Here is a 14175-nt window from a genome sequence, read left to right on the forward strand (position 1 = left end):
TTTGCATCCCTGCCCATGGCAAGGGGATTGAAACTAGATGACCTTCCAACCTAAGCCGTTCTATGATAAGGTTCTATGAAAAAGAAGTAAAAAAAATTAGGCCATATTAATACCCAGAAGGAGCTATCCCTACGTTAGAGGGTATCTATTCGTGGTTGCAGATGGATTCTAGGTCCATGTCACTTTTTTTTTTTAAATGGAGGACTATCTAAGTATGCTGCTGTTCCAGTTTATTTTTATTTCTAAACAACCTCGGTGTTCAAAATGGGTCAGTGAAGTCAATGATTGAGTTATCAACTATAAATATTGGAAGTATCAGTCATGCTTCCACAAGGAGAAGGGTGTATATCATGCTGCAAGTTTTTATTGGAATGTATTTTGAGACTGTCTTAAAGATATTTTTTTCCTCATTGCTATTCCGTAAGATGAGAATCATTTGCCTTGTACGTATATATATATATGCAAGTATATATATATGCAAGTATATATATATGCAAGTTATTTATGAGGGTTCACAATTTAAATAGTCATCCATTAAACAGCTTAGACCAGTCTAAGGATCCTTGAGGTCTTTCACAGAATGCAAGCTTTCAGAAGGGCCATAGTCATTTCATGTACTTCGTGCAAGTAGCTCCTGATCTTGCAATGTGAGTATATATTTCTTTGTTTTTACTGACTACTGGAATTGATTTAGTTACATACTGACATAAACTATCTATCACCAAGTCTAATATGTATGTGTATGGGTGCTGAAGGTAAGTGCTAAGGATCAAACTAAACAAAACAAAATATGTAGGTTACAATCAAATATCATTCATCTTTAGCTGTGGTCAACATTAAAGAACTGGGGTAATATTCATGTGAAGTAAGTATTAGGTGGTATTTCCACTATAACATTCAGTTGTTGCCCATATTTAGCTACGTATGTGTATGTGTGTAGGTTTATGACTAAGTCAACAAACTTCCATTTAAGTTGTCACCAGAGTATGTTTCATTTGCTTGTATGGACACAGCCATTTTTTCATGTTGCTTCATGGATGCCTGGCTTTGTGCCTTTCCTTGAGAGGTTCCTATCTCTTCTTATTTACTGTAAACACAGCTGATTAACAGCAATAGAATCCCCTACAGAGATCTAGCACTTAGGGACTTAAGAGAGACTATCACAATTTGTTTTTCAAAATCTTAGCGACAATGTACAGAAGCATTTAGGACTTTGCATTAGCTTTTCCTGTAAAGCATTACAATGAAGAAAACATAAAATACAAATGAACACTCTTTAAATTTACTGAAAGGTAGGCTCTTTTTTTTCTTTTTTTTTTTTCTTTTTTTTTTAATCAAATATAGAGAATCATGTTCACACTGTCAGACAGGACAGGAAGATCTAAAATATTCTCAAGGTGTATTAAACTAGTACATTTGAGATTTTAAATGCAAAATAATTTTATTTAACTGCAGAGATAGACCAATAAAACATCTACCTAGTCCACATTTTGAGAAATATACAAATGAAAAACAAACAAAAATCTGTTGGTCTTACTGTATCTTAATGGTCTGCACTGTACAAAATATTTTAGTCCCAGACGATATTGTCCATGATACCCAGGTTGCAATAACTTGATCATGTTATGTAGGCATTTGAAATTACTTTTTTTTTTGCAGGATTATATAAGAAAAATCTGTTGGCAAGATGAGCGATCTGTTTTGGCATTACCTATAGAAATTAAGTTATCCAGTTCAGCAAAGGCTTAGCTATGCATGTCTCCTATATAAGTAATCTCATCAGTTTCATTGGAACTGTAGATATGAACAGTTTGACTACAATTTAAGACCTTCTCAGGATTATGAATCTTAACACTAGACAGGTATTTTGAAAAATCTATGCTAATGGCAGCAGCACTGTGACATAAAGATATTTTTAATAGTATCTTGTTATTCATTTACCTAATATTTCATTAACCACAGTCTCACATTCCCTGAGTTCTTTGAAAAAATACGAGCTTTCAGAAGAGCCAAGGTCATTTCATTTACATGGAAAAAAAAAAAAAATGTTAACACAAAGCTCAGAAAATGAGTCTTGCACTCCATGGTATAATACTTAGATTGGTAACAGTGAGTACTGGGGAGAAGGGAAGGATCTGGGAAGAGTATAGTGCTACAGTATTTATTTGCTTTTTGTCACATTTGACACATTTCTAATTTTTAATTAAAAATAAAAGCTGTCATTGTTTTAGAGCAACCTAAAGAGCAAAAACATAAGCATTCAGGTCACAGAAATTTAATATTTTTAAAACTACAGGAGTTTCAAATGCTCAAATATCCTTCAGTCATGTACAGTCCAGAGAAAAGAATCAGTCTTCAAGAAGTTGCCAGTATCATAGAATCATAGAATGACTTGGGTTGGAAATGACCTCAAAGATATTATTATTATATTATTATAGTTCCAACCCCCCTGCCATAATCAGGGATGCCACCCACTAGGTCAGGTTGCTCAGGAAAGTTCAGGTTGCTCAGGAAGATCAGGCTGCTAAGTAAATTTGTTCTACAAAAAAATGCAGGTTGATTCATTTACTGTCTTAATGTAAGAGACTGACCCTCTGTGTAAGTACTAAAATGCAGTGTTATATCCAAGGCTGAAGTCTGTTATTACTTTAATACTCTCTTTTGGGATATTATATATAGATATTTGCACATTCAAACACCCATGTACATATACCTGTAAGTATGCCTTATCTGCATAGTAGTTACATAGAACAGAGAATTGGTTTCTTAGCACTATACTCCATGACAGTTCTACAGCAGTTCTACTATTGCTTTTTGTAGGATCATATCAACATACTATTTTCAGTTTTAAAAAGAAACAGCACCACCTTGTATCCCAAAATAAAGCTACAGCTATTCAGTATCTTTCTAAATGGCCGTGCAATATATGCACATGCATAAAAACATATTTATTCAACCAAAAAAAGGTAAATGTTTTAGAAATGTTAAAGTAGAACATTAAACCTTGAAACCTCAGTTCAAGACACTTATTTTTAGAATAATATTGTTACAGAGAGATGGATGAGTATTTGAACTAAAGTTATTTTTTGTTACTGAAGGCTTTTGAGTTATGTTCTGTTTGTGAATGAAAAGATTAGGTTCAATTTGCATTATCCACAGGATCATACTACTTGGTTTTCTTATCTAAACAGTGATAAATGTTGGTGAAAATGCTTTAGAAACAAAGTTCCAAAAAGGTCTCTATAAATAATTCATCAACTATACTCATTAGTTGATACTTGCTCTGCTGCACTTCAAATGTTTGTCATTGAAAGCAGAGAAAATATAATATGATGTAGGTAACTAGCCATCCACCACTGAGAAGAAAAGCAAATCGTTATGTAGTCCACAGCTGAAGAAATTATTTGTCCAAATTATATAGTGAAAATTTATGAGTACATTAAAGGTAAATTATGATCTATTGGCAAAGCATTCTTAATAAAAACTAATTATATTTGTAATGAGAACTGTTTTTAACCAATCTTTAAAGTGCTTATTGGAGAGAAGACTATTTCCCTACTCATCACTAGTGTTTCATGGTTGCTAATACAAGGATGGATGGAAAATTGCCCTTCAATTAGATACACTTTTTAAAGTATTGCATTAGTCAAACAAACCAGAAGATCCCTTCCAGAAGTAGAACTCATTAAAACTGCAGTCAAGTACCGTGTCGTGTCTTGTTTTGTTTCCTTTCCATTGCTTACAACATCCTACAGATGGCAGGAGATGAATTTTCTTTCACTACCAATTCTGACTTTTCTATTTCTAAATTCTGATTTCTCTTATGTCAGTTGTCTTCCAAGCTTGGAAAAGATTCCACTACCATTAGACCTGACTGAACTACAATCTAATCCTTATGTGAAACCAAAATATAATCACTGCTCATTCTCAGAAAAGAATATAGCTCTGACCTCAACTGCTGCTAATATCAACATTTTAAAATTTCAGCATATGCATAAAAATGTAGTTAAGCCTATAAATGCTCTTGGACAAACTCTTAGGTACAGAATTTTCTGAAGTGTCACTTTAATGGGAACCTGTAGAATATGTAAGTTTAAACTTTAAGGAAGAACAAAACAGCAAGAAGACAATATAGGATGTATACCATCAGTTCAGTGGAACCCAGAAGACTCGTGGAGAACTTGACATCATTTGTAAGTAATTCTGTTCTGAGAGGTTAGTGGGAAAACAGTAGACAACATGAAAAGAAAGATTAAAGCAAAGAAGGAAAGTAAACACAGTGAGAGAGGTAACTGGAGAACAAAAGGATAAGCTAAAAAAATGTAACCTTTTTATAGAAATCACAAGAATGTAGCATTGTCTGAACCAGAGAATGATTTCAGATCCTGACAACATTTATTAATTAATAAATTAATTTTTATTAATTAAGCTGCATGGTCCTTTCCTGCTTAATGTTTTCTGTATTTTTCACTAGAAACTTTCTTTTGATACACTTCATGCAATTTTATCATTTGGGAACTTTTTTAAAAAAAAAAAAAAAAAAAAAAACTTGCAAGCATTTTAAGAATGTTTAAACTGGCTTAAACAAAGACTAATAAAACAAACCAACCAATCAGAAAATGCCACACTGCTTTTACACTTCCTTATTGTATGCAAAAGCCAGGGGACTAATAAATTCATCTAAGAAAAAAGGTTATGTTTCTGATTCTGGGACTTTTCACACCATTGATGCAATAGGTATTGAAAAATGTTTAAGAGAATTAATGCGTAGATGTCATACTTATGTCCTTAAAAAAATAAAAAATAAAAAATAAGAGAGAGAGAGATGCTTCTCATAAGGCAAATACTCACTGTCTTGATGGAAATTTGGATTTCCTATCATACTTTTTCTTAATATTTTCACCTACACTTTTTCTTTGACATAGTGGTAGAAAATAAATATAAATAAAAAAAAATCTGTTTATTAAAATCCCTAGCCTGTGGGATAAAAGAATAGGTATAGTTTGCCTATATAAATTTATCCCCAGGAGAAACTATTAAAGATAGTGAAGAGTAATTGACTGTGTCTATTTCATAACATTTTTATAAAGTAAGGAATGCAATGCTAAACCACATTTTAATTTAAACAATTTTGATATTTCTACAATTCATACTGAGCAGCAGCAGCAGATCTGCAAGCTTCATAAAGAGCTGCCACTTTGCCTCTTTCAGTTAAAAATACAAGGTACAGAGAATATATTAAATCCTCTTTCTGTGCATTCTTTTAGAATTCTTAATAATGACTTCTTCCATGTAAGCAAAGCATACATGCCCATAATGATGTCTACAGCATCATTAGGAAATAATAATACTAAATCAGTCATGATTCTGAGACCACGAGTAATTTTATTCTTTTTGAGGAAACAGCAATTCCATGCCAAAATATCATAATTTTCTGTTTTTGAGTTTGTTTTCCAACAACTGATATGGCTTTAAGACAAATATATATTTTTACATTTCTAATAGTTTTCATAATCATTCATAAATATTGCTCTTTCTTAATTATCTTCATTAACTAACCCAAAATAATTTGAAGCTGTAAATCCACTGATAGAAAAATCCATTTATCCATGGACATTTTTTACAGAAAATTCACTTAAAAGAATGGATAAATTATGTTTTGGAAATGGAAAATGAAGTAAGAATTTTCTAAGGCCGAACTGATGATGCTATATAATATTATACCATAGTCTAACATGGAAAATAGTTGCAAGTTAACTTGCAATCTGCTTGCAATGATTACTAGTCTAAAATAAGACAGACAAACAGACTAAGATACTTTTTGTTTTGAGTCTGAAATGCTCTTTAAAAATGCTAATTTTTTAAATTTAAAAATGTAGGAAAATACACTACAACTAATATTTTGAAATGCGACATATGTAGCTATACAGAGAGTGTCCTAGTTCAGGGAGCTGGGCTGGTGGAATATTCTGTCTCTTCTACTGAGGTTGAGGGCATGAATTTACATGTACATTACACTAAAGGAGAGGCGAAGGAAATGTAGTGCGTATAGTCCTTGCACAAACATCTGTTCTTTCCCTGATGATACTAAATGAGTGAAGGGAAAAATGGTTGCTCCAGTTGCCCATAGTAACATGACAGACCCACTGACTATGAAATATACATGCGTGGTGAAAAGAAACTTTCCTGGTGACCCAAGGAAGCTTCATTCACGTGAAGAGAAACATTCTGCATCCCTTCTCAATACCTCCTCCTTGGACAGAAGAATATGGTTTCAGTTATTAATGCATGCAGTTTCAGTTCCCTCTGCATGCATGAGCACTTGACCCAAGTGTTAGCTACTTTTCTGTGTTTTTTCTTTATAGTACCATAAGCATACAAGAAAAATGGAACAGTTGATACAATACTTGTCTTTGCTAGACAAATGATATTCCTCTTTTCCTCTTATAAAGTTATTATATTATTAGTGTGATTACTGTATGAAATCCAATCATAGTGTGTGAGAAGAAAAAAAATAAATACAAATTGGAAATTGGAACAAGCAGCTTAACAGCTTTCTGAGGTGTTTTGTGTGATCTTGGTATTTCTCTCACATCAGGCTTTGGCAAGAAGCCCAAGGCCTGAATGGCTTTGTACATTTTATTTATTAAAATACTCTGGAAACAGATTAACTTCATGTGTGCATTATTTATTATTGTTTCACCTGCTATGGAGAGAAATATCATGCACACTGATGAATATACTGAAGGTGGCCTACTTTCAGTGTAATGAAACCATAAATGCTTTTAGTTCATTTTTTGCAATGCTGCTGCACAAAAGATACCTCTTCTAACTTCTCTAACAGAAAAATTACAGGAGAGAGATATTTGCATGAGTAATCAAGGAGCTAGTCTTCCACCTTTAAATGAAGCTCATCTTTTTCTGTCACACTAATGGTTGGTGCTACTTTCAGATTCAAGTTCTCTGTTACTTAGTTTGAGTGAGGTCTACAATACATATATCAAATTACAAGAGTTTCAGTTTAAGCTGCAAACCAATCCAGAGATAAAACACTGTTAATGTTTCTAGCTGGAAGGTCTTCTATGTGTTTCACTCTTTGGCCTTGTTCATTAAGGATACAGATCTTCTTTCTGAGACATTAATATTCTGACACACAGTTCTCTGATTTTATGCACATGGTGTAGATGAGGAAAAGTTACAAGGAGCACTTGCATATTGGTGGAAAGTCTTCACTGACCACAGGAATTCTGCCATCATCCAGAGATTAGTAATACTTCTTATTGTAGAAATTTGTAAAGATCTAATTTACACTTCTGTATTTGGAGTTATTCCAAGAGCTGAATCACTGTACAGCAAGTGTCCTGACAGTGGATTTATTTTTTCTCTTAATATATTGGATGTATCATATTTTACTTAAGTAAAAGCAAAACAAATAACCCAAAGTAAATCAAACTTTCCTGTTTACATGGGAAAACAAAACAAAACAAAACAAAACAAAACAAAAAAAAAACAACAGTGAACTTGGAATGTAACCCTTAAAATGATGAAGCTGTAATCCAGCAGTAACTAATTTACTCATGACTGATTCTGTCTGTCAAAGTTTCAGATATCTACTTCACAATGTATGATGAGTGTTGATTTTTGAATTTGCAGATATGTAGCCTTCTCATTTGATACACCACTGTGAGCATGCTATTTACTTCAGTGTTGCCTCTTTGTTCTAGGATGTGTTTTCCTAGATTTTCAATGAGTGTCACCCAAATATTTGGAATTATATCCTATTTTAAAGTCTCCTAGATAATTTTTTCTTCCACAGAGTTTACATACTTTAAATACCATAGCAAAACACTTCTTTTGTGTCTGCTTTATGTATTTAGTTTGTGTAGCTCTTAGACTTTTTTTTTCCCCTCAGAAATCAATTCCACCTCGCTTGCAATCACTTTAGTACTTCTTATTCTGAACTATCTACATAGAAAACCTCTCAGAGTTTCCTATATATTTCAAGTGTTGAGATGCCTGGAATGGAGCATAGAATTCCTGACACAACCTTGTAAGAGCTATGTAGAGATTAACACTTCATTTCTGCATGACTTCACGCTTTAGTACAAGCAGCCAAAAAAATCCCATTTGCCATTCTCCCCAGAGATGCACAGAGTTCATCTACAATTTAATGTCCACAACCATTCCAAAGTCTCTTTTGCCATCACTCCATTTCTAGTTTATTCTTTGGATGTAATACTGTGATTCAGATTAATTCTTTCATATATGAAGTGTCTGAATTTTCCAGCAAGCCATATTTTTCATCTAACTTCCCTGTGGCTTTAATAGTATTTATTCCTCCTTATTTTGTGTATAACTACTGTGACTCCAAACTGTCCCTTAACCCCACAAAATATTATGTGCATGTCATAAGCACCATTCCAAAACTGAGCCCACTGGGGTGCAGTGTGGTACAAACACAAAGTACTTAATTTCCACATCAGTTACCTGCAATTTACACAAAAGATAGGCTGAAAGAGTTAGGAATCAACCTAAGTGTAGTTGGCTGACGTTGGATGGCTGGATACCTACTCATTCGCTTTCTCACTCCTTCTGAACAGGAGAGGGGATGAGACAGGGGCAGGGCTAGATAAGGACAGGGAGATCACTCAATAATTACTGTTATGAGCAAAGCAGGCTCAGTTGGGAAAAAAATCATTTAATTTATTTCCAAGTAAAATGGATTTGGACAGTGAAAAACAAAGACAAAAACTTAAACACCTTCTCCCCACCACTCAGCCCTCTTTTTCCTCAGGCCCAACGTCATGCCTTCTTTCCCAAGTCCTCCACCTTCCCATCCCAATGAAGACAGAGCGGACAGGAATTGGGAGTTTCAGTCAGTCCATAACAGCTCCTCTCTGCTACTTCTATCTCACACTTTTCCCTTGTTGCACTGTAGGTCCTCTTCAGGTTTCCTTCAGGACATACCCACCTTCTCCATCATGGTCCCCCATGGGCTGCAGTGTGGGTGTCTGCTCCACTCCTACTCAACGGGCTGTGAATGAATCTATTCCAGCGCATACAGCACCTCTTCTTAATTTCTCACCTTGTTGTCTGCAAGGTTGTTTCTCAGGGGGTTGTTTTGTTGTTCTGATTTTCCTCACTCCACACTGCCAGGAATGTTTTTTACCATTTCTTAAGCCCACTTTTCCTGAAGTACTACTACCATGTATACTGGGCCCAGCCATGCCCTACGGTGCGGCTGTTGGAGCCGGCTGGAACCAGCTGTGTCTTATATGGGACAGCCCCAGCCTTTCCCCACAGAGGAGCTCCACAACCCTGTGGTGGTTTTACCCTGTCGATCAGCTGAACTCCAGTGCAGCTGTTCTCTCACTCCCCTTCCTCAAAGAAAATGGGGAGAAAATACAATGGAAAGAGCTCAAGGGTTGAGATAAGGACAGGAAAATCACTCAACAAGTACTGTCACAGACAAAACAGATTCAGCATAGGAAGATTAATATAATTTATTGCCTATCAATGGCAAACTAAAAGCAAACTAAAAACCCCTTCCCCCAATCTTTTCTACCTGCTCCCCTTGAGCAGCACTGTCTGTCCTTAACACTTTGTCTCCGCCGGTCCTTCACGGCCACTCTCTGCCCCTGCTCCATGTGTGGTCCCTCCCACAGGTTGCCGTCCTTCCTGAACTGAGCCTGCAAGGGCTGCCTACAGGCAGCAACTCTTCAACAACTGCTCCCACATGGCTCCATACCATGGAGTCCATCCTCCAGGAGCAAACTGCTCCAGCACGGGTCTCCCACGGGTAGCCGGCAGCTCCTCCCAGACTCCCTGCTCCAGTGTGGGCTCCTCTCCATGAGCTGCAGCATTAGCCCAGGGCCTGCTGCTGCAGGGGCTCTCCATGGGCCGCACCCTCCTCCAGGCCACATCCCTGTGCTCTATTGGGGGCTCCTCCACAGGCTGCAGCGTGGAGATCTGCGCCATGTGGGACTCATGGGCTGCAGGGGGACAGCCTGCTCCACCAGGGGCCCCTCCACAGGCTGTAGGGGAACTTCTGCTCTGGCACGCGGAGCGCCTCCTGCCCTTCTGCTGCACTGACCTTGTTTGGACTGATTCTCTCTCCTCTCTTTTCTCTCCCCAGCTGCTGTTATGCAGTAGAGTTTTTCCCCTTAATTCTGCTGTCATGGAGGTGCAACCAACATTGCTCTGAGCAGCAGCAGGTCCATGTTGGAGACAGCTTGTAGGAGTGTGGCCATGGGAGTCTACGAGTCCCATGGTTGGTGATAACATCAGACTCTTAACAATGAGCTCATGAGGAATGTAAAGAGTTTAGAGGGAACAAAGAAGGGTGATTCAGGAGATGACCTGTTGTCTCCAACTGCTTGTTCTCCAGTCTTAAGACAGGGAGGTTGCTGAGTGCAGTTGCTGGGCAAAGTTGTTTGACCAATGAATAGTTAGTGGAAAAGTACTGCTGTAGAGCGAATGTCATCAATAAAGAAGTAGCAGTTACTGATCCTAAAAGAACCCTGGTGTGCATGTGGTATTTACACCACAATGGCTGGAGCAGACTGCGATCTGACATGGAACAGCTGCTGGACTCTTCTCACAGAGGCCACCCCTGCAGCCCCTCTGCTACCAAGCCCATGCCATGTAAAACCAATAAAAGCCCCCTGTCAGCACCTGAACATGGATACCCAATACAATAAGAACCAAAGGCAGGCTAAAAATATGAATAATATCATGACAATAGTGAAATCAGTGAAATATTAGTTTCTAGAACTTGTTTTGTGTGTATGTGTGATGGTTTTTAATGAGAAGCTTAAAAACTAAATTGAAGTATTAACAGGAGTAACATAAAGAGGGCAAGGGAGAAATGAAACTTAAAGTAAAAGAAGAAAGATAATGAAATAGAGAGGTTGTTAAAGTCTGAATTGACAAGATATAGACCAAAATGTTAATTGGTAAAGGAAGAAGAATGATATATCCACCTCCTTTCAGAGAAGAACATGGAAAGTTTCATTTCCAGATGCATTATAGAAAGCAGGAAGTGGCAAAGAAAACTGGTTAGCATTCTTAAATAAAGCATCTATAAGCAAGTGCTTGCTATAATAAATTGAATAAATAACCCCTATTAGCAAAATATATGTTTTTCCTGTTGCTCTACATCACAGCTGATAGCTTTTCCCCTTAGATTTTGAACTCTTTTTAGCCAACACATAAAAATAGGCACTTTATTAAATTTCACCTGTTTATTCCCTTTTAAAGATAAAAGTAAATGTACTTTGACAGTATCATTCATATTAGTATGCCCATGTGCTCATGAACCACCTAGGTATCCCTTACAAATAAGACTCTAGGGGGTGTTCTCCAGGTAAACAATGTGTAAAATATATAGGAAAGTGTATTACATCTTCTTGGCATGATATTCCACTCTTTGCAATAGTTCTTTCTTTTACTCTTCTTTCCCTAATCCTCCATTCCTCTGCTTACTACCCATCATTTGAATAAGGACCTTCTTTCTGACAGCTAGCTACTCATCGGTTCTTTGTGTAAGCAAGCTGAAATGTTACACAAAGATAGATGTTACATTTGTAGGATTTTTGATCTTCCTAGCTTCTCTTGGATAGGTTATATATGAATATGAAGGCAGTAAGAATATGTTTATATCAGTAGGCAAGACTTTGTGTACAACATCAGAATTTGGAAGATGAAATACATTAAAAGGAATTTGACTGGGAAGCCTGGAGGATTGCTCTTGCTACTTATCCCAGATTTAGATGTAAAACATATCTTGAGTTGTTTGACAATAAAAACAGTAGTACCATATTGGATTTAGATTCTTCTAGTGGCTTGAAAGGGAATAGTAGTTTAACTGAGCACTCTTCCCCACACACACACCTTTTTAATGGAACAGAGGTCACCTATGACTTTTATTATCATCCATATTTGTTTTGCCTTATCACTTAACATAATAGACACAACACATTTTAGTGGGAAATCTACAAGTAATGAAAAAATAATTCTTGTTATCCCATTCTATAGGTGAAAGAACTTAGGTATATAGCAGGAAAGTGATGCATCCAAAGATATACAAAAAATATTATCACATTGAGGCATGACTGTTCAGAGATATAATTATAAAGATAGTAATATGGGTCTATTTATTTCTCATTGTCACCTGCTAGAACTAAAAACACTATTTTTATTTTCATAATGTGCTCTAAGTTTTATTACAATTCCTCTGTATGTTCAAGAACCGAGATCACATCATCAAACTACATCTTTCTGGGGGAGTAAAAACCTCAAGTCCAGGAACACATAATACACACCGGAACGCTATAGGCTATGTATGTAGCTCTCTATATCATGGAGAATTAATGGTATTGTTATTATTATTATTTATATTCACTGCAACAACTGTACATCAATATAATGGTAGATAAGTAGCCATTGCTTTCTTCGTCTTAAGCATTAAGGATGTTGTTTACCATTTCTCATTTCACACAGTGTTGCTCTGAAAAAATCAAAGCAAACAGAAAAACAAACAAACAAACAAACAAAAAACAATATAGGCAAAAATGACACATTGAAATATATACATGTATTTTCAAAGTACAGCAGGGAGAGGGAAGGTCAATGAACAATGTAATTGATGGCAGTACCAAAATGTTTCCTATCCTGCGACATTGCTAGACTATGTTGATCACAAATGCCAAATCAGATCAAAGTATAGAAATGCAAGGTAACACCCTTTATTGTTCACATTGATTGCATCAAAGGAAATAGAATGTAAATTAGGAAAGCTTTGATGAATGGATAGGCAGCCAAAAGTACAATAAAGTGTTGGGTTTCTCTCTCCTAGCAGAAGCACACACTGTGTTACACAGCTAATCAAAATGCACAGTGCATATTTCAGTAGATTGAAATCAATTGTAACATGAGATAGCCTTTTATTTTATTCATCTTGACTCTACTGAGTGATTACTTTACCTTCTGCTGTTCAGCAACTTTCAGAATAATGCACAACTCAGTGGACTTACTTAATGCCTGTGTGTTGAATCTTTACTTTATTTAATGTATTTACCAGAGACTGGTGGTGCAGAAGGCTGCAGCCTTGTATGATTTCTTGAAGGATATGTGGGTCACAGCTTCACCAGAGGAAACTTTGTTTTTTATTGCCGATATAAAGTTTCTACATTGATGGAATCACATTCTTTATCTTCACAATGGAGAGCAATGGCTACACCATTTTAGCATTGCTGCCAGCCAATTAGTGCAATGCCATGATCATGTAGTTTCACAAAAGGCCAACAGGCTTCCCCCATTGTAAAACAAGAATAAATTCTGTAAAATTTATGGCCAAATTAGTGGCAGCTGAGATGCACAGTGAAATGTGGTCAATTAATGTGATGACTGTAAATCATGGTTACAGCTTGCTGTGTAAATAACACTTTATATAACAAACATAAATATCAACACAAGTGACTTAGTTTAGCAGTGGCACAAACTGTTGTTGATGGTCACATACTGAAGTGCGGAAATGAAAACAAGGTAAATATACAGCAGGAAAAAATGTTTAACCACTAAGGCAATGTTTTAGGTGACATAGTAACAAAAAACAAGGTACAAACCAGCAGGTTGACAGAACATAACCACCAAAACAAACTGAATGCCAGATAATAAAAAAAGTCAAAAGATTAACAGGAATTCATATACTATGATTCTAAACATATTTTTAAGCAAATGTCTATCACCAGTCTCCTGAGTAATACCCTCATACCATCTTAAACATATTGATCACTTTTTTAGAGTAACACTTTATATCCCCCTCATTTTTTTCCCATCTTTCCATTTGCGTAACTACAACTAGCACGTACCTACAACTCAATGAACTCAGCAGTCAAAATATAAGAGTTTTAAATTAAAAATTCTATTTCACCCTAAAAATTTAAATGAAATTTGAGGGAGTGATTATTCCCTCTGCTTAGCACTCGTGGAGGCCACATCTGAAGTACCGTGTTCATTCTGGGGCATCACGACACGGGAAGGCATAGCCAAATGGGAGATAGACTCCAGTGGAGATCCGCCAAGATTTATAGCGGGCTGGAGCACATCACATGTAAGAAGGTGCTGAGAGAGTTGAATTTGTTCAGCCCAAGGTACGGGAGGTTAAGAGGATAT

The sequence above is a fragment of the Aythya marila genome, assembly GCF_965140915.1.
Source record: "Aythya marila genome assembly, chromosome: 3".
In the NCBI taxonomy this organism is placed as follows: Eukaryota; Metazoa; Chordata; class Aves; order Anseriformes; family Anatidae; genus Aythya; species Aythya marila.